The sequence below is a fragment of the Rhinolophus hipposideros genome, assembly GCF_964194185.1.
Source record: "Rhinolophus hipposideros genome assembly, chromosome: 13".
NCBI lineage: Eukaryota > Metazoa > Chordata > Mammalia > Chiroptera > Rhinolophidae > Rhinolophus > Rhinolophus hipposideros.
Genome location: NC_138059.1, coordinates 20,653,428 through 20,676,809, shown reverse-complemented (window position 1 = coordinate 20,676,809; position 23,382 = coordinate 20,653,428). Strand labels below are relative to the sequence as shown.

Here is a 23,382-nt window from a genome sequence, read left to right as displayed (position 1 = left end):
TGGTTTTAAAATGATCTTACAGTATTTTGTATTATATAATTCCATGTGTACAGCAGTATAATTTGACATCTGTATACACTACAAAGTGATCACACTCAAAGGTCTAGTTAACATCCATCATCATACAATTGACCCCTTCACCCCTTTCACCCACCCTCCAACCCATTTCCCTTTTGGTAGCCACTAATCTGTTTTCTGTATCAACTATTATACTATTTTTGAACTGACAAAGTTATAGAGATGGAGATAGTTGCTAGACATTAAGGAGGGGAAAGGAAAAGAGGTGGTTAGAACTACAAAAGTGTAGTAGCATGACAGTTCCTTTTGATGGAACTCTTCAGTGTCTTGACTGTGTTGGCAGAAACATGAGTTTATTCATATGATAAAATTACATAGAACAAAATACATGCAAACACACACACACACACATGTGCATGTGGAAATGGTAAAATATGAAGAAGTTTGATGGATTCTATCAAAGTGAACTCCATCATTTTGATACTGTACTACATAGTTATGCAAGAATTTATCATTAGTGAAACTGGTAAAATGTGTACACAATTTCTGTATTATTTCTTATAACTAAAGGTGACTCTGCAATTACCCCAAAATAAAACATAAAACATAATAAAAAATCTTTGACAATAGGAATAATAGCAAAAATATGCAAAAAGAACCCATAGACAACTTTAAAAAAACGAGTTATCGTAAAAGCATAAAGCTAGCAAATATATACTTAACGCTATAAGATACACTTCCAATTGAAGAAGATTAACATTGAAGTTGATTTGCAGAGCATGATTAAAGAAATAAGTGGATTGGTTTTGCTGTTAGTCAAATGATCTTATAGTGACAATTAAAATCTGAGAAGTAGAAAGGGATACTGTTATGTAGGCTACTGTACATCAACCTTAAGAGTTTGGAATTAATTAGCTGGCCTTAAGAGTTTGGAATTAATTAGGATTTTAGTGAATCTCTGTAAAATGTGAATTAATCTAACATTAATGACACAAAGGGGGTGAGAAAGTAGAATCAGAAAGTCGAGGTAGAAAACACCTCCAACACATAACAAAGGCTCAAAGTGAAGAGAGAATGGTGTAAAGAAAGGAAGTAATATGAAACAAATGGCAGGAAACACCATCAATTGCTTGATGACTTAATTACTTAAAGTGGACAATAACATAAGTCAGAAATGACCTATTTGAGGCAGACTTTGAGAATTATAGCATTTTAACATGGGAGAGATGAGTGAGAATACATGTCTAGCACATGATGATGTTTTTGGTATCTAAGATGACTAACTGGAGTTTCTAGAGTATAATTTGTAACTAAAATATGAAACAAAATTAAAGGGGAGACTGTGAAATTAGAAAAGACATTCCTTCACTCATCAAAAATAATTGAATGAGTTAAAAGATTTTTGATTCACACGAGTACACCTAGGCAGGAGAAGACCATTCTGGCAATGTTGGGGCTGAAATAAACTGCATTCAATGCTGGAGCCACAAACCACATACAGTCCCACAGGCTGTGCACTGTCCAGTACTCAGGAGTGCTATTTACATAACTTATGATGTGACTGGAGTTGTACATTATATCACCTCCACAGCTCTCCTCCATGGTTCTAGAATATAGGAGATAGACTCTTTTTTCTCCCTTATGCCACATAGATTCCATTTAGACTAATCAAGGATCAAATAGAAAGATTAAGTATCCTCCTATGGTACCCATTCTAGCGAATATCCATTTCCTGGTATATCATGTCAGTAACTTAAATTTAGTAAATTAAACATGAAATGTATTCTTTGCCCTAAAACATTATTACAGCAAAAAAAGTATGAGCTAATCATATGAAAGTTTAGCCTACCTTTCATTAAACTACATCAACATAAAACTTAAGTTGTATTGTGGAATTTTTTAAGCCTGATCCTAGTCATTTTGCTTTTGTATAAATTGGAAGATTTTATAGCTTCACTTATGGTTAATTTTGAATGCCCATGTGGCCTTTTAATGAAGGAAGAAATCTTCATTGTAAAGTCTGTATTTCATTTGATTTTCTTTCTCTTTGGGGAAAACTACTTTGAAAATATCATGAGTTAGCTATAAGCACTGAATCATTTGCTTTTCTATTTGAAGAGTAAGGCTGGAAAGAGTTTTCCTAAGAATCCCATCTACATGTAAATGCCACACAGAGAAGTGTTCCCAGAATACTTTCGGAACCAACCTTTGCATTTAGGAAACCAAGCCAGGACTCCTAGAGCAAAGGCCAGGAGGAAGGATGGAGTCCTACCTAATTTGTACCTGTTACTCTCAGAAACATCCCAGATTATTGAAGCAAAGCCTGGGAGAATAGATTTTCTTTCACTGGCAGTCTATATTTTAGCGTAATGAAAACACTGCTTTGGGCAACGATTATTATATTTTACACCTGATGTAGAAAAAAAAAGCTACATGTGTATGTAATTTTTTGTCATTCTCCTTTTTCTTAAATATTGTCCTTAATTATCCCAAGCTATGCTTCAAAATTGGATATTAAAATGAAACAGTTGATTACGATGGTGAAAATAATTTGGAATTTCTCAGAAATTCATTATCCGATGCATGCAAAAAGTAGTTGGGCTAACATATCCTTAATAAACTCTAAAATTAACAAACAAAAAATTCCTGTAGTAATATAAAACCTGTATTTATATTTCCACCACAGGTAATCTTTTTCTCCAAATTAACTTGCTGACAATAGTAAGATAATGACCAGAACGATATTCCTTAGCATCAAATTTTAATTTTTCTTTCATTCAGCGTAGTTTCATTTTTTTTCTTCTTACGCAGGGAGAATATTTTATATATAGCCCCTCACAATTTAAATTTATACAAAGACTGCATTTGAGATAACATAGTAAATTTAAAGGATTAGACATATTGACTAAAATAAAATGAAGATTCTCGGAGTATCAGAACTGGAACTTCAATCTTTTGTACAAACTTAGATGAAGGCAAGTCATAGCTAGATGACAAAGCTTGAGATAGGCACAATACAAAGACATACTTCAAATCTTTGACTATTGAAGTGCTTTCTCAATTTTCTTTTTTTCTTTTTTTTCTTTATCTGAGTAGTCATTGACACCCCTGTTCAGTTCTATGTTACAGTATTCTGACTCTTTGATGACTTGCAACAAGCACTTGTCCAAACTACACAGATGACATCTTAAAGTGTTTGAAATTTATGATAAACTGCCTTAGTATTTTTAAATGTTTTCCTTTCTCCATATTCTACCACTCTCAGGTCAACACGCTCTTTCTCTGGCCTGGCATAGCATCTTCTGCCTCATTTTTGGAATTGTCATTTTCTTTCTCCTGGGGGCAAGAGCAGGGTCTTACCTGAGTCTCTTTCTTTAGATCTCAATATGGTCTCTGGCACATACACTGAACAATGTTTGCTGAACAGATGGACTTGAGCACTTGTTATATACATACATACATACATACATACATACATACAGATACACACACACACACATATACAAATGTATTTTTTCAATTACAGCTGACATACAGTATTATGTAAGTTTCAGGTGTACAACACAGTGAGTAGATATTTATATAACTTACGCAGTGATCACCCTGACAAATTCAGCACACGTCTGACACCATACATAGTTATTAAAATATTACTGACTATATTCCCCACGTTACATATATTGTATTCTACATCTCCATGACTATCTTGTACTTATTAATCCCCTCACCCTTTACCCATCCCTTTACCCTTTCATCTGGCAATCATCAAAATGCTCTCTGTATCTATGAGATTACTTCTGTTTCATTTATTCCTTTATCCTGTTCTCTAGATTCCACATATAAGTGAAATCAAATGACCTCTGTCTTTCTCTTTCTGACTTAATCAGCACAATACCCTCCAGGTCCACTCATGTTGTTGCAGATGACATTTTATTTCTTATTATGGCTGAGTAATATTCTGTTGCATGTACTTATGTACCGCCTCTTTTTATATCAATTTATCCATCAACGGACACCCAGGTTGCCTCCATATTTTGACTGTTGAAAATAATGCTGCAGTGAACATATGGATGCCCCTGTCCCCTCAAAGTAGCATTTTAGGGTTCTTCAGATAAATACACAGAAGTGGGATTACTGGGTTCTTCTTTGTCTCTTGGTATAGCCTTTGATTTAAAGTATATTTAATTTGGTATAAGTATTGTTAAACCAGTTTTTTTGTTGTTGTTGTTTGTTTGTTTATTTATTTCCATTTTCATGAAATATATTTTTCCATCTCATTTTCGGTCTGTGTGTCTTTCAGTCAGAAGTGAGTCTCGTGTAGGCAGCATGTGTAAGAGTTTTGTATTCTTATCCATTCAGCTACCCTATGTTCTCCAAGTTGAGAATTTAATCCTCTTACACTGAAAGTAAGTGTTGATATGTAGCTATTGCCGTTTTAGTATTCATATCATTGGTCTTTTTTGTTTTTCTTTTTTTTTAAGAAGTCCCTTTAATGTCTATTGTAATATTGATTTGATGGTGATGAACCCCTTTAGCTTCTCGTCTGGGAAGCTCTTTGTCTTTTGTTTCTGAACAATAGCTCTACTGGATAGAATAATCTTGAATGTAGGACACTGTTATTCATCACTTTTAATATTTTGTTACAACCCCTTCTGGTTAGCAAAGTTCCTGATGAGAAATCAGGTGAGAGTCCTATAGAAACTCCCTTGTAGGTAACTGAATGCTTTTCCCTTGTTGCTTTAAACATACTCTGTCTTTAACCTTTGGCATTTTAATTATGATGTGTCTTGGTGTGAGTCTCTTTGGGTTCATCTTGTTTGGGACTCTCTGAGCTTCTTGGGATTGTATATCTATTTACTTTTCCAGGTTAGGTATGTTTCCTGTCATTATTTCTTCAAATAGGTTTTCTTTTTTTAAAATTTATTGGGGTGACAATTGTTAGTACAATTACATAGATTTCAGGTGTACAATTCTGTATTACATCATCTATAAATCCCATTGTGTGTTCACCACCCAGAGTCAGTTCTCCTTCCATCACCAAATATTTGATCCCCCTTACCCTCATCTTCCACCCCCTAACCCCCTTACCCTCTGGTAACCACTAAACTATTGTCTGTGTCTATGAGTTTTTGTTTCTCATTTGTTTGTCTTGTTGTTTTGTTGTTTTTGGTTTGTATACCACATATCAGTGAAATCATATGGTTCTCTGCTTTTTCTGTCTGGCTTATTTCACTTAGCATCATACTATCATCACAGGGATACCAGATGTGAACAGAGAGAGCAAGTATATGAAAACCTATTTGTTGGTATGCCTGATGTTGTCCCAGAGGCTCCCTAAACTACCCTCAGATTTTTTGGACCTTTTCTGTTTACTGTTCAGAATGAGTGCTTTCTGGGGCCTTATCTCCTAAATCGCTGATTTGATCCTCTGCTTCATCTAGTCTGCTAGTGATTCCCAGTAATGCATTCTTCATTTCATTTATTGTGTACTTCATTTCTGATTGATTCTTTTTTTACGTTTTCTATCCCTATTTTTATATTACCTATCTCTTTGTTGAAGTTCTTCCTGAGATCATTGAGTATTTTATAACTAGTGTTTTAAACTTTGCATTTGGTAGATTGCTTGTTTCCATTTTTAGTTATTTTCCCAGAGCTTTGTTCTGTTCTTTCATTTGAGACATGTTTCTTTCTCTCCACATTTTGTCTGCCTCCTGTGTCTGTTTCTATGTCTCCCATTCTTCGTAGAGTGTACTTACAGTAGGGTCCAGTGGTGCAGTACCCTTGGTCACCTGACCTGGATGCTCTAGATGCGTCCTTTGTGTGGGTTATGTGTGCCCTCCTGTTGTAATTGAGTCTTGGTTGCTATTTGCACATCAATGGAAGTGATTGACCCTCAGGCTGATTGGTTGTGAGGACTAATTGTAGCTATAATAGAGGAATTTTTCTGCAGAGTCTGACACCATGGAGTAGGATTCACTTTAGCAATACTCTGGTGCCTCCCTAGGCATCTTCCCATTGGAGATGTCATTTTTGGAGAGCACTTAGTGGTGCTCTGGTGTGTTCTGAAGTTGGCTACTGGGCAAGTTGGTGCTGGGGCCCTGTCACAGAAGTTCTGGTGCAGGCCAAACCCAGCAGCTGCCTGTGCCACTTGGTATGAGATACTAAGTGATCTGCAGATGGTTGTCACTTGTGCTGGGCTTGGAGGTACCTGAGAAAGGTTAAAAGGCAAAATGCCCATCGGTAGATGACTGGATTAAGAAGCTGTGGTACATTTATACAATGGAGTATTACGCAGCCATAAAGAAGAAAGACATCTTATCATTTGCAGCAACATGGATGGATCTAGAGAACATTATGTTAAGTGAAATAAGTCAGAAAGAGAAAGACAAGTACCATATGATCTCACTTATATATGGAATCTAAAGAAAAGACTATGTGAATGAACTAATCAGAGTCAGTTTTGGGGACGCAGAGAAAAAACCGAGAGTGGTTAGATGGGTGTGTGGGAGGGGGTTGGGGATAAGGGGAAAGGTGAAGGGATTTGGAAGCAGCTGGTAACCACAAGATGGCCTCAGGGTTTTTCTTTTGAAAATTAATTTGGGGAAGGTATTCTATAATGTTGTAAAGATTTTGTTGGGTATCCGATGGACATGCGTCCTATTTGGGAGACCACCTCAGGGATACTGTGGATACCTGATCATGGCATTGTACATCAGAAGCTAAACATTAATGAATGCCAACTATAATTTTATATATATAATGTGATGGTTCAGTGTGAGGTCGGAGGGATAGTGGATGGGGGGAGGGGGGTTCACAGTATGAGGGATATAAATGATGAACGTCTAAGTATTACCTTGTTTTGTACACCTGAAACTAATAAATAAATTAATTAATAAAAAAAAAAAAAAAAAAAAAAAAAAAGGCTAACTGAGGTTTGCTGCCATTAGTTTCAGGCTTGGGACTGCTTAGCAAGAGGTACAGAGCACACCGAGGCCAGCCGCTGCTGATGTGGGTTTTGTGAATCTTTAGAGTTTTAACAAAGTCTGTAGCATGAGCCAAGACAAGCTGTTTGTATGGAAAAGCCACTGAAAGTGGCTTGGGTTGGCCCACAAATTGGGTGGGACGGGGTCTCAGGGAATCACTAGGGTGGGGCAAACAGTGATAGCGAGATTGTTGGAGACCCAGATATGGCACCCACCTGTGTCTGCACTCTGGATAAGGAGGAGCACCCAACAAAGGAAGAACAAATCTGGCAGCACTTCTCTCTGGGAGAAAACTATGCCTCCAGGTCTCGCCCTGATGCCAGACAATTCACTGCCTCTCTGTCTGTGTCTGGTGCCTTTCAGATGCTTCCTTGGTGCTGAAGCTCAGAATGAGTGAGTTTGTCAGCAAGTAAATCCATGATCGTATCATTTAAGAGGAATGTCTGGGACTCCAGCAGCCTACTGTGTCACCCAGCTACAATCTCCACTGGTTTTCACAGCCAGAAGTTATGGAGGATTCTCTTCTCAGTACTGGAGCCTTGGATTTGGGAGCCTGGTGTAGGCCTGGGACACAGGAGAGACCTCCACAGCCAGATAGCCCTCCTGATGTTCAACCATTACACATGAGTGTCAGAATAGCCTGTTATGCATCTTTTCCTCTCCTACCAGTCTCAGCATGGCTTCTTCTATATGTCTTTACTTGTAGGACTTCTGTTCAGCTACACTTCAGGCAATTCTATGTGATCGAAATTCTGTAGTTTAGTTGTAACGTTGATGTGGTTGTCAGAGAAGGTAAGCACAATGTTTATCTACTCCACCATCTTGAGCAGAACTCACTTCAGCACTTCTTAAAACACATTGTCAAACAATTCAACTGTACCCCAGGAAGAATCTAAACTAAAACACCATGACAAAATGTGCTTAATTAAATTATATTATATCTGCATTTCTTAATGGGATAATGTTTAAGAACAGTTTTGATTTTTTTAATACATTAAAATAAACTATGCCTAGCATGGGCATAGCTATTCAAAGCTGTAAATGTCATAATTGTTTCAATTCACAAATATTATGTACCTACCATGCACTAAGCATGATCCTAGGCACAGGCAATACACATGTGAATAATTTTGTCTTCGAGAAGCTCATCATCTACCAAAAGAGAGAGACAAAAAGTTCCCCACTGCAATGTGATGAGAACGGAAATACAGGTGTGTATGAACTGTAATAGAAACCCATATAAAGTAATAATTATTCTGCAGACACAAAAAGAGTCTCCACTATTATAAATATTTTCACTATAAATTTTAAGTGCTCAGGAAAAAAAATACATGTTTTTCACCAGGTTTATAGAATAACCGTGTCTATAAGTATAATTTCTAGCCAGAGAAATCAAATTTGACTGAAACAGGTAATGCAGATCATGTAAATATATTTCCTTCAGTTCCAATTAGGTGAGAGTCAATGAGACAGAAAGCCATGATCACATTTTCACCTTCTAAATACCATTTATTTTTACTATGCAACTACGTTATTTTTAAGCAATGAAAGAGAAAATGTGCAAAACCTACTTTTCTGCATTCTATTTCTCCCACATTGACCTTATATAATGGAAGTATGTAAATACAAGTAACAACACCATATTTTATCTCATATTGCTATTATTTGTCCTTGAATCCACAAACAAATTTTGTACAATATATGAGAATGCTTACCTATCTCTTAAATGTGCTCTAAAAATCACTTATTTTTTTATTAATTTCCTAGGAATACTATCACAAACTAGGTCTCTTAAAACAACAGAATTGTATTGTCTCACAGTTATGGACACAAGTTCAAAATCAAGTGTTACAGGGTTATGCTCTGTCAGAAGGCTTTAGTGAAGAATCCTTCCTTGCTCGTTCCTAGCTTTTGGTTACATTGCCCACAATCCTATCTTTCCTTCGCTTATAGATGCATCATTCCACCCTGGGCCTCATCATCACATGTCCCTCTTCCCTGTATCTCAGTATCAAAATTTTGCTCTTCTAGGACAACAGTAAATGGATTAGAACCCATTTTAATCTAATCTGACCTTATATTGCCTTGACTATATCTGCAAAGACCCAGTTTCCAAATAAGGTCACATTCACGAGTGCAAGGGGTTAGGGTCTGAACATATTTTTGAAGGGGGCACAATTGCACTCTTTAAATGCTCCTAAAAGTGGGAAAAAGGTGATAATTTCGCCTAATGGAAACAGCATGGGCACAGATTGAAGGTAAATGGCCAAAACACACTTCAACACCGAGTTTAGGTTTTACAATTTCTGTGTAATTTTCACTGACAACCACAGTCTGAATGTTTCTACTTTTTCTGAACTCTTAAAATCTTCTACATTGTACCTTCTATTTGGGACTTCTAGAGCATTTCTTCAAGCCTATAATACAAAGTACAAAACTAAGTTACATATTTTTCTTTTCTTTTTTATGATACTGTAAATTTCTGAAATGTTTACATATAATAGCTACTTCATAGATAATGACTTAAACTCTAAATTCCCCATGTTTTATTTAGGGTGCATTTTATATAATTTTATACAAAGAGATAACATAATAATGGCTTAAAAACACAACACTATATGTGTATCTGTGCAGAAAATTAAAGGTAGGTCAAAAAAATAGCAGTGTAATTACAGTTGACCCTTGAACAATACAACTTTAAGCTGCAAGGTCCACTTATACACATTTTTTTTTCAATAAACATGTGTACCTGTTTTTATCTGGGATTGGTAGTCGAAGAATGTGGAGACCAAAGTGTATGCACTGATCTACACAATTTTATGTAGGGGACTTGAGCATTCACAGATTTTGTTATCTGCATTGGGTCCTGAACCCAATTTCCCATAGATACCAGAAGACAATTAAGTTTTTAAGGAGTCAAAAGTTATACATGGATTTTTGATTGTGCTGACAGTCAGCATGCCTACCCCATGTTGTTCAAGGGTCAACTGTGTAAGTACAAGGTAACACCCTTCAGGAAAAATAACAAAAAGATTATCCCAGGATGCTTATTTTTCAGTTATGTCTTAGTATATAACATCTTATTATATCAGATCAATGTGTTTCTATCATGGAGAAGATCATGAAAAATATTGAGTAATAATAGGAACTATCTGGAAGACAAGTTTTAAACCAAGGAATGTCTGGATTTTTAGTACTGTTTCATTAGTATTCAACACTATAAAATATATGGAGAAGGTAAGAGATTGTAAGATCCACGTGAGAAGCAGTCATGAATATTTTATTAACCAATGTAAATCTATTCCCCAGCACAAAGTCTGATTTGTTTGTTCAATGAATAAGGACTAGATTTTATTTTTAGCATGTAGTATATATCAAGGCTTCTTTAAGATATATTTTTCTAGGCGAGTGATTGTATATATGAGTATATGTATGAAAAATAATTCAAGAACACTCAAACTTCAATCAAGAAGACCTATGAAGAAACTTAATGAAGTAGGATGGAATATGAATGCTAGGATGTAAAATTTTAATCCAGCAGATCATAACTTAAATAATCATAACATAGACCATAACATAAATAGTCAAGGATTGAAAGCCCAAAGGACTAGAAATCGACCCAGTAGTGCGGTCCATCATTCCACAGACTTGATTATTCTTAGTACTGTGGCAATGCCACTCTAAAATGGCCAAACACGGCTGTGGTAGCTTAGGATTGTTCATACTAATAACTTCCTTTTCCTGTTTTAATTCTGTGTTCAGCAAGCAAGCTTCTAATTATGTCTTACCATAAATATCTACTTTCAGGGAGAGAATATGTTGCTATGAGGATATGAGTTCGGATACATAAATAACCAAATATTGTTCATTCATTTATGTATTCATTTAATAAGCGTGGGTCATATCATATGCTCTGTACTTGGCCCTAAGTTTTTTAAATTAAATAAATATGGTATCTGACTTCATGGAGGTTACAGTATACAAGTGATACAGGCATTGGACAAGTAATTTAAAAGTCTGATGAGTGTTGAAACATGTGGACAGTAATGTGGAATTATAGTTAGAAGATTTTACCTACTGTACATACTCAGGGAAGACATACAGAGAAAGTAAATTTTAATCTGTGATTAGCAGAAGGAATAGACAGTCAAGTGACAAAGGAGAGGGAGGGGTGGAACATTCAGGAAAATTAAATTGCATATGCAAAGGTCTTAATTATGTCCTATTTTAAAAAGGATGTCATTATTAGTGGAGCATGGGAAGCAAGAGTGGGAGTAAAGATGAGAATGCGGTGAATACCTAAACTAGCATCCTATCTTATGTGAGTTGGGTTAATGTCACCCTGCTTTAACAAGGTAGATTCAGTTTTGTATGATTGTCAAAATACATTATCTTATTCTAAAAAGTTTTTTGGTAGCCAACAAGCACTTACTGATTCCTAGTAACACCCCATCCTGTCATGCTCCTTCAATCAACCACTAAAGAAATGGAACAATTACAAAAATAACAATCCATGAAGTTTTGGAATTTATCATTCTAAGTGGTTATTGTATCTGAGAAATAGGACTGGTGAAAGAAAGAAGTTTAAAAAAAAAAGTAAAAAAGAAAAATCCTATTAAATATATTATGACAAATTTGAAAATTAACTTCAAAGACATTACTAGAAAATATGTGCCTGTGTGTATATCTAATTTATTAATTAATATTAAGAATGTCATGAATATGTATAATTTATCTGGGGCTTCAGCAAGGCATTTCTACTAACTCTAATAATTTTACTTATGCTTATTAAAATATCAGCATCTGAAAAACACCTTGAAATGTTAAGTATTTGTTTTTAAAATATTATCTTATCTAGTCTTTCCTTGAGTGATATTCTACTCTACTTCTTAAGCAAACTAAAAGTATGACTAGAATTTTCTTTGATAACTGAATTTCTATTGTGAATCAGCATCCTTTTGAGGAAGTTCATGAACTCTAATTTAATTGAAAATATTGCTTAAAAACAAAATAAAATAATTTATAAAAATCCGTCCACAATCACAAATCCTTTAATACTTAACACACATGGTTTTATTTTTTTTATTTTTCCCATTTCTAAGATACTCATGGTTTAAAACTATTGTTTCCTGAAAACCTAACAACACATTCCACACTATGAGACAAAAATTCAAAGTTGGAAAAATCTTTGTTCTTTTTCTCAAAACTTACAACATGGTTAGAAGATAGACAGGTTGTAACTTTCCTGAAGAGTACAGAAATCACACACATTGGGATCACATGGCAAATGGAGGTGAATTTCTTTTCAACCACTGGGGCAAATGTTTCAGGCCGATTTAAACAGATTTCAATTGCCAACAATTCCCCCAAAAAACTGGGATTAGACAAAAAATTTCAACCTAGCTGAGCGTATATCTTTATATTGCACATTAGGCATGTGTTTTTCTTGATAACTCCCTGAGTCATACCTCCATAGAGGAGTTCTTTGGTGGCCTATTGTGCTTTTCAGCTACTTCCACTCTCCCATCTCAGTGCATAATTTTCACTCAACATGACCCAAATCTTCTTCCTCTGCTCTTATATTAGTTTAATATATTCCAGGAACAATTTAGTTTTGTTTTTTTGTTTTTTGGTTTTTTTTTTTTTTTTTTTTTTTTTTTTTTTTTTTTTTACACACCTGGCCAGTCCCTATTCTGTCAAAAGAGATTTTTTTGTTTGTTTGTTTTTTTGTTTTTTACCAATCACTTAAGTCTAAACAAAGACAACTGTTCCTCTGGAAAAATTTGAGTTAAGCTCTTCTTTTTCATTTCCCCAAAAAAGTTTTGGACTGAGAACATAAATTATAATCTCTAAGTCATAAAGTTAATGATATATTGAACACTGGCATGTTATTTTCTATAAAGCAAAACAATATATAATTATTATATCTTGTTGAATACATGGATGAAAAGAACCAGAACATATTTTACTTCATAAAATATAATGGAAATTAATTTTTAAATACACATTACTTTCAAATACAGAAGATGCTGAATGTTGTCAAAATTGTCTGGTTCAATGTAGAATAGTGAAAATATGGCTAAAGTCTTCACTCTTTTCTTTATGTACCCTGTGTAATTTGACATGCCAGTCCTCCATGAATCTGTCATCTGTTTTCTCTTGGGGAAAAAAGAAAGACAGAAAGGAAGGAAGGAAGGGAGGGAGGGAGGGAGGGAGGGAGGGAGGGAGGGAGGAAGGAAGGAAGGAAGGAAGGAAGGAAGGAAGGAAGGAAGGAAGGAAGAAAAAATCCATTTTGTAAGATCCATCCTTTCTATTCTTCCATGCTTAATCCAGAAAACAAAACAAAACAAAAAAAAAAAAAAACAAAACAAAACAAAAAAGAAAAAGGCCCTGTTTTTCCTAATCATTATGACTGCTGACTGTATTTCAACTATGTGAGTTAATGTACGAAGGTATGTTGAACAGAAACATGAGTGTTCAGCAAAAAAATTGGAGTCATCAAAGCAGAGAGAGGCATTGCAGAGAGCTATGACTTATAAACAAAATATTCCACTGCTCATTCAGAAGTAAGTTCAAAATCAGTTTTAAGGTTTAATTTCTACACTTTAGTTTGACTATATACTTAATACTTAATCAATTTGGAATCTATGGCATCAAAGCACTTTGAGGATAAAAATTTGCCTGTAAGTTTTGGAGAGGCACAAAATCGTTTTCTGTATAAGAATTAATCAAGTTAGGCATTAACCAAGATTTATCAAAATTATTAAATGATGAAGAGAGTTACAGAAGGTGATTGTCAAAAGAAATGGTTAAATCAAGAATTATGGTTACACTTTATTTAACTAGAATAAAATTATTCAGATAAATGTTTTGTCAAAACGATAAAATGTGACATATTTCAAAGCTTTTAAAAAACTTAATCTAGTTTTTGTGTATTAGAAACATATAATCCAGGATATGATAATCTATAGATAACCTTATACTATATTCTACAGGTTTTTAGATTCTCTCTTAGTATTTGTTTCTTCTTATGCAAAGTCTCAGGAATAAATGGCTTAATATTAACATACAGATAAAACTAACAGAAGAAAAATGTTGTGCTTACAAGAGGCAAAATCCATTGGAAGTCACTTCCTTCACTCCCCCAATAACTCCATCCTCCTTCTCCATGGGCCTAACATCCCATGCCCAGGTAGTGCCATTGTCTGTTTTTATACTAGTATCTAACTTTCTGAGCAGTGTTGTGAAAATATGCAAGCTCATCAATTGTCGCCACTACAAACTCGTATTGTAAAATCCCAATTGGATTCTGGCCCAGCAATACTCGAAATACTGCCCAGCAATACTCGATTTCCCTAGTTGTTTGTTTTCCAATTTTTCTATAGAAGATATTTCAAATAAATCCCACTCTCCTCAGATATGTTAACCTATCACCTCCTTTCACTTTCAGTAGATGACCTTACCTCTTTGGTCAGGGGGAAAATAGAAACCGAAAGAGAATGCATCTCAATATTTGGTCACTAAACTTGTACATTTAAATGCATGTACATCAGATTTTTTTACACTTTTCACACAGTTTCAGAGTTGTGGTGGGTCTGGGTAATATTCATGAGAGTACTTTATTAAAGTGTAGAGGAGGTGAAGAAAGCAAGAGATTATGAAAAGGGCATACTGGAACTCTCTCATAAATAATAGTGACAAACAAAATGGTATTTGATTTTCATGGATTAAACAATATCATGAAATTAGCTATAAATTTCATATACTAGAGCTTTGGGTGAATTTTAGAGATTTGTACCCTTTTATACTCTTTATGAAAGATCACACAATGTGAAAAAGAAAGTGGAATTAGATATGATATACCGTGTCTCCCTGAAAATAAGACCTAGCTGGGCCATCAGCTGTAAAGAGTCTTTTGGAGCAAAAATTAATATAGTATTAATATTAGTCTTATAGTAAAATAAGACCGGGTCTTACATTATATTATTATATTATATTATTATGTACATAAGACTGATTCTTATATTAATTTTTGCTCCAAAACACTCATTAGAGCTGATGGTCTGGCTAGCTCTTATTTTTGGGGAAACAGGGTATATATACAGAGGGTGCCAAAAAAATGAGTACATATTTTATACACTTGTTTTATGACAAAGATGTGAGGTACTTTTAACAACTAATATTTTTGCACCTTAAAAAAACAGAGAGGAAATATTTTGCATTTAAATGGAAGTGACCTGGTTAGAATCCTTTGAAAATTCTTTTCTCAGTATCCACCTGATATTTGTGCTAACTATGGTCTCATCTACCATGTAACTCTTTCTTTTCATTGATGAGTAAGACTTATGCACATTGTTTAACTGTTCTTGCTACACTACTAACTGGGTTTCCTTGAGGCAGAAAAAAATATAGATTGAAGGATACTGAACATAGTAAATTATCCATACTAGGCAGTCTCAAATACCTAGAACAGATTTCTAATTCTTTTGAGCAAAAATATATTTAAATATCAACACAATCTATAATAGCAACTTCAGCCTATATTTGAAAACAATAATCCATGCTATGATATTTATATGTCAGAGTTTCAGGTTTTTAAAATGGTTCATTGACAAACAGTATATTTTTATTAAAAAGTTTTGGCTATATGAATAATAACAAGAGGCACATTTATCAAAAAATAAAGAGATCTAAATTCTCATCTTGAATTTTTAATATAGTATATACATTGAGCCTTAGGAGTCATCACCCTCAAAGGACATAACTGAGGAGCAGGATCTTGAAAATCTCTTCTGGCTCTAATGTCTTATCATTTTATGAGTACCTTATTTAATTTGTTTAAACAGAGGCAACTATGATGAAGAATGGATAAAGAAAATGTGGTATATACAAGCAAAAGAATATTAGCCAACCTTAGAAAAGAAGGTAATCCTGCCATGTTTGACGACATGGATGAACCTGGAGAACATTGTGCAAGTGAAACCAGCCAGTCAGAGGACACATATCTGTATGTATGCATATACCATGGTGCCTTGGATTTCTAGCATAATCTGTTCCAGAAGACAGTTCGAATTCTGAAACGTTCGAAAACTGAGACACGGTTTCCCCATAGAAAGTAATGCAAAATGGATTAATCCATTCCAGACCTTTAAAACCAACCCCTAAAACTCCATATTTAGCATAAATTTAACTATCTAATGATACCATAGATCCATAAAATTTACCGCATTCGTAAACCGTAATGTTCGTCAATGGAGATGTTCGAAAACCTAGGTACCACCGTATCTGTATCTATATCTGCATGTGTATATAACATATGTGTATGTGTGTTTGTGTGTGTGTGCGCGCGTGTGTTTGTACTGCTGAGTCAGGTTCCTAAGTCGTGGAAACCCTAGAAGTGAATTATGTCCACAATGTCCTATTCTCAAGAACCCTACTCAGCTCCTGTTAACTCATTCCTATAGCTTCCTCTACAAAGTAAATTTATCTCATATTCAGTCTTCCTCATTTCCTGCTGCTTTCAAAATTTTCCCAGAATTACTGTCTTTTCCAAATTCTGCCTTCTCGTGATGTGCCCAAAGCAGGACAACTTCAGTTTTGTCATTTTTGCTTCCAGCAAATGTTTCAGGCTTAATTTGCTCTTGGACCCACTTGTATGTCTTTCTGGTGGTCCAGCATATCCACAGAGTTCTCCAACACCACATTTCAAATGAATTGTGTTTTTCTTTGTATTTGTTTTTGTTTCGTTTCATTTTCTCTTAGCCTTCTATCCTGCAAAATTTTCACATTCTTGTATAGTAATTGGAAATACAAGGGTGTGCGTGATCTTAGCCTTGATTTCTAATAACACGTCTGCTCTTGGTGATCCTTGGGGCTGTTCTTCTGAGTCTCAATCTTCTCTTGGTTTCTCACCTGCAGTCTTCATTTGACGTGATGACTGAATCAAGGTAAACAAAACCTTTAACAATTTTAATATCTATCTATCTATCTTTACATATACACATATACACACAAACATATACATATATGCATATTCATATGTATATACATATATACACATATCTGTATCAATACATATCAGGATAGACACACATATACTTAAAACACTAGTGAATATATATTTTCTTTGGAGGAACTGAATCAGTAAAAACAGTATGGAAAGGATTTCCATTTATTGCCTAATATTTCCCCTTTTCTTTTATAATAGTAGGATTTCAGCTAGGCAAAGACAACCCAGAATAAGAATTACACTTCCTCTGTCTCTTACAACCAAGTGGCCATGTAACAAAATTTTGGTCAACAAATATAAGCAGAAGTAGTAGAAAATGCAAGAGAAAATATAGGACAGCAACCAGAACTTTATTTAAGAGAAAGTTGATAAGACAGTTGATGAAAACCCTTAGCCCTTCTTTTCCCCTATTACTCTTTCTACTGTCTGGACTGTAAACTAAATGGCTGCATTTGGGACATAATATGATCTTTGGAATGAAGGTCACCCACAAATATAACAATAATATAAAAGAATCCTGAGTTTTTAGACAATAAGTTCACCCATAACTACCTTGTAGACCTACCTCCAGAGTTTTACATTAATATATATATATATATATATATATATATATATATATATATATATATATATATATACATATCAAGACTGTTAGTGTTTGTATTTTACATTACTATTATTATTATTTTTTTTAAAACAGAACCTAACCCAAATTCATACATATGACCTCAATCAAATAAAAAAAATCATGGAAAAATGGTGAAAATAGATGGTCAACTTATGTCCTTTTTTTATAAATGACAAATATCATTTATTCATTTCACAAATGCATATGAAATACCTAAGGTGAGAAATATACAGTTCTAGGCATTACATGTAACTTGAGATCCAAGTTCTCATTATGATTCTGTTGTTTTAGTAAAGTCGTGTATATAAATAGAAACAAAGTAAGAGAGTAAGTAATTATTAACATCAGAAAAATTGCAGTCTTAAGATCACTGAAGCCATGGAAATTTATGCAAATTCCAAAACAGAGTGAATCAAAATAGAGAAAACAAGACAAAAGCTACATAGTTGTCAGCATATACAGAAAGGATGAAAGAAGAAAAGCCAGGCAAAAAAGGCTCTGAAAAGATATAGTCAGTAAGTAGTAAGAGAAGGTAAAAAAAAATGACTTTACAGTAACAAGGATGACAGATATTCTGGAAAAAGGGAAATGATCAACAGTCAAATGTTGCAGATAACAAAGATATCATTAGTCACTTGGAAAAAGGTAGTAGTTCTAAAGAAATGGTGGGACAAACGAAGTTATAGCTAGTTGAAGAGTGATCAATCGGGGAGAAAAACCTGAGGGTGTTTAAGAGAATTAAGAAAATTGTGGGCATGATATTCTAGTAGGTGAGAAAGAATAGAATCTAGAGCACAAATGAAGGTACCAGCTTTAGATGGGAGTCAGCTTATAACAGAAATATGTATGACTAAATTTATCAGTTCAAATTTAAATATTTATCATTACATTACATTACATTAAGTATAAATAAATGTGCATACATAATTTAAAGAAACCATAAAATATACTATGTATTTTCTAGCATTGTAAATTTGCATAAAATTAAACAGGTTTTCCTATGTTATGTGATCTGAATGTATTTACTAATCTGATTTTTATAACTGTATTCATTCCCTTGACTTGGCAAATGAAGTCAATACTTCATTTTTTTATGACTTCCAAATTCTTATTCCTACTCAATCTACCTGTCATAATTAAGTTAGACATTCACAACTTCTGGGGGACATGTTTTGTGGAAATCTGCTTCACCTCAACCCTTCACTTTACAAAATGAACTAATTTCTCCTCTGGTTCCAATATATTAAAGAGTGTTCCTGATGTTTCTATTATTGTGCCTCGTTTGTCATCCAATCTGAAAAGTTACAATTATTATAAAATCCTTTATTACCCTCTATGATATTCAATCACTCATTCTTCTTTGAATGGTTGTTTGACAACAAGCCTTTGCTCTTTTGTTACTATATGCAGAGTTTCAAAATTGATTAAACTCATCATAACCTGTATCATGGAGTAGTCTCCCACCTAATCATTTAATCTTCATTTTCTTGATATGCCTCCCTCTCTATTTACTTCATCTTTTTCCTCCTCCCTTCCTTTCACAAACACATGTTTAAAAGGAAAGATTACTTTCACTATTTCCAATTCCTCACTTTACTTCAGCAGTTCTCCCCACTCTCTCCATCACCAACTTTCTGTACTCTCAAAGGTCACTCGATCAGCATAAACACATCATTTTACCTCTTTCAATTAATGACTTAACGAAAAATCAAAATTTATTTTGACACTAACCCCTCCTTTAGCTATTGCCCTATTTCTCTGGTCACCTTCATTTGCAAAAGACGCTGATAGGCTCATTTATATTAATTATCTATAATTTCTCTTCTCCAAACCTCTCTTAAAACCACTGTTAAGTCTGTCACCCACAAAACTGTTTCATCATAGTAATCAATGACATCTGTATTACAAAATTCAATGATCATTTTTGGAGCTCATCTTATTAGCTTAGAAACAGCATTTGACACAACTGATCAGTTCCTTCTCCTGGATGAATTTTCTTCTTTGGGCTTTCAGGAAACCACACTCTTTGGTTTTCCTCCTATCACTTTAACTCTCCATTTAGCTTTGCTGATTTTTTAGTGTTGGAGTGTCCCAGGACTCAGTTCTTAGTCTTTTTTTTATCCTTTCGTGTATTAATTATCATTTCTACTTCTAGACATATAAATGTGCGTCTCCACACCCGTACTTTTTGTTTTGAACTGAGACTTGTATATCCAAATACCTTTTTAAAATCTTTACAAGAATGTTTATTAGTTACCTCAAAGTTAACATGTCCAAATTAAGCTCCAGATCATCTCTCCAAAAATGCTTCATCAATAGCCTTCTCACTATTAGTTAATGGATATTGCATTCCCTCAGTTCTGGCCAAAAAACCTTTGAGCTATCTTTGTGTCTTCTTTTTCTCCAACTCCACATCTCATCAGTGAGGAAATTTTCTTAATTTTATCTTGAAAATCTAACAATTTCTCATCACCTCCACTGCTATTTTCTTAACAATTATTCATCTTAACAATTATCTTACCTAGATTACTGTACATAATGTCTGTTTTTCTACTTTTCCTTTCTACATCTTATTTATATTGGTTATTGTTTATTGTCTTTTCCCCCTAATAGAGCATAAGTTCTGCAGAAGCCAGCCTTTCCAGCCCTTTGTTCACTGATACATTTAGAACAACGACTGCCATGTAACTGAAACCCAAATATGCAACTACTGAATGAATACTGAATGAATGTTCTAGAGAGAACCCAATAAAATTAAGTTTGGAAACAACTTTAAAGAGTATTTAATCCAACTCTGCTTTCAAAGCTCTGTAAATAAGGCAATACCTAGTTACCTTCCACCTCATTGCCCCTACCATAGCACTTAAGCAGGTAATGCCAAGCAACATTAGAGATGAGAGAAGCCTTGGATAGCGCCGATGAGGACTCTGAGATCTAAGGATGTGACACTGACTAACCCAGTTTCAGTTTCATCTATCAACATTCAAAGCTGAAAGGAGAACTTAACTTTTATTTTTGTTGTTGTTGTTGTCCTTGCTAGGTTTTTATGTTTTGTTTTTTGTTTTGTTTCATTTTGTTTTACTCTTCGTCACTGCAATGGAATCAGTTGACATTCACCAAGCCTCATAAAATTTAATCATGCAGTAATAATTGAGTGGGTCCCATGCATTCCTGTCAGATCATGATTGGCACTGCTGACCATTGTTATTATAAGTAAATACAAACTTAATGATTTAGCACATACAGCTTGTAAGGGAGGCACTGGCTAACTGTTAGTATTCTCTGTTCTGCATGATTATTGGGCTGGTTTAGTCTATGTTGCCAAAGTCAAACACAGGCTACAGTAAGTCCTGGGTCACTGTCTGAGCTTCACAATCAAAATTGTAATGTGCCATAGCTAGTGGCAAATTCCAAGTCCCTCAATGAAGGAAATGAAGTCAAAGAAACCTTTTGCGATTTTAATCAAAAGAATTTGAATGTCTCCCTTATTCACACTTCCCTTTTGAATTCTATTACAAATTGATAATGTTACAGGAGTAATTTACACTCAGAAGAACCAATGTAATGCCACTAGAAATAAAATGGCTAATTTTGATGACCGTGTCATTAAAAATATATGAGAATATTAAAGGACTTAAATAGATTAGAGGGTCAAGATTAGATGTAAAGTTTTACTTTCATTATTCACAGATCATTTTATGTATCAATTCTATAACTAATACACTAAAAATGTTGTTTTATGATATTTAAGTGACCACCTTCACTATTATTAATTTGACACTATGTATCTTTAAATTGGAATTGATGGTAATAGAATAGTTTGGTAATTTCTATCATTTTCATGAAAAGTGCCAAAGACCTTGTTGATGTTATAGTATACAATCAGGATTTTTATGAGTCTATCTAAACAATTACTGTAATACTAAATTGAAAAGACAGTAAAACAATGAAATCTCTAGTTACTATTTTCTTCCTGAGGAAGATGAAAATATTAAGTGGTCCAGTGTCATTAATGGAGAAAATGGAGAGAAAAGCAATTTGTGGATCTGAGGCTATTATTGGACAACCTACATTGTTCTAAAAAATCAGAAACATACAAATAGATGTTTGCATAGAAAAGAAAGATATAAATCATTACTAATAATGTTTAATCTAAAAAGGAAAAGTGACTATATGAACATAAATAGGGATACTATAATCCCCAAAGCAAATGAGTTAGATTTGGTTTCTAGAGTTCAGTGGTAACAATGGAACAGGTGCTTCATAACATTTTTTTCTAACTTAATTCATTATATCTAGGAGTCAAATGTGTTGCTAGTTTAAAAACATCAATTTTTAATGGGTCACTTGTATACTGAACAATATTATAATTATTTGAAAATCCATTACACCATCTACATTTATATGACTCAAATATGTACCACTCTAGAAGTAGCAATTTCTAAAACATTTTTTTTTTAATTCTCTATGATTTTATCACAACTCTGCTAGGTTTATTGCACCCAGATCTTAACTCATCATGAAAAGAGTTAAAGTTATATAACTCTCAGTAATAGGGTCTGAAGGTAGAGGAAAATACAAACAAAAAACAAAGTGGATACAGTAAAGTGTGTTATTTTTCTCTTAAAAGTTATGTATTAAGATGATAGAAATATTTGGTACTTTTGCTGAAGCCTAGCCAACTATAAATATATATTTTTTTAAAAATCTACTTAACACCCTTTCATCAGCAGTTCACAATGTTGTCTAATCTTCTTTGCACTTCTCTTGTCTGTGTGATTCCTTATTCCCTTAGATTGTTTCCTGCCTCTCTGAATGAACTTCCTCAGTCTCCTTTGACGGATAACACTCCTAAGCCTGGGTCTTATATGTTACTGATGCTCAGATTCAATCCTAGTCTTCTCCAGTCTTCTCATTCAATCCTGTCTCTATCTAGCCATTCTTACCAATGTCTATTGCTTCAGTTACCATCAAAATCAATGACATATCAGTTATGCTTCTACTCAGAGCTCCTGAATCATATCGACAGATATAGTTATTTATTAAATAGCTTCAATATCATGTCTCAGAGATATTTCAAACAAATATAGTATAAAACAAATGACAATATCCATAGCATTTCCACTGCAAATTTGACCTCCATTCAACATTTTCAATATCTCTACTGCCTTTACCAATTTTTGCAAGTCAGAAAGTGTTTTATCTGAGAACTACCTGTTTTATCACTCTTCAATCCACTACAGAAGCTTTCTTATTATAATTCCTAAATATCTCTCAACTCATTCTACTTTAGATCCATCAATACCATCCTAATCCTAGCTACAATGATTTTTTTCTTGGATTACAGCAATCACCTCTTAAGTGATCTTCGCACAAATAATGGAGCCCCACTTCAAAATCAATCTTTACACTTTAGTAAGAGTAATCATTTGAGAATTCAAACCTCTTCATGTAATTGTTTTTCATAAAACAGTTTAATAAATCTCCACTCTTCTTATCAAATCCTTTACATGGTTTAAAAGGCCCTTCCTAGCCTAGTGTTTATCTATGTCTTCCCTTCACCAATCTCATCACTCTTTACTCAGTTACTGATTCAGAATCTACTTTGCACTTCAATAATATCAGTGCAAATTTTTTAAATATCATAAAGAGATATGTTCTTTAAAAATATTATATCCTAAAAGTATGTTCTGAAAACTCAGCAGTGTTCAGGAAAACATGTCTTGAGTCTCTAAAGAAAGAGA

The 23,382-nt window shown here is 34.0% G+C and overlaps 1 protein-coding gene across 5 annotated transcripts in view; it reads right to left on the bottom strand.

Moving 5' to 3' along the window:
* Positions 1 to 23,382, bottom strand: part of CSMD3 (CUB and Sushi multiple domains 3) — a 1,140,077-nt gene that overhangs the window by 789,925 nt on the left and 326,770 nt on the right. The window lies entirely within an intron of this gene.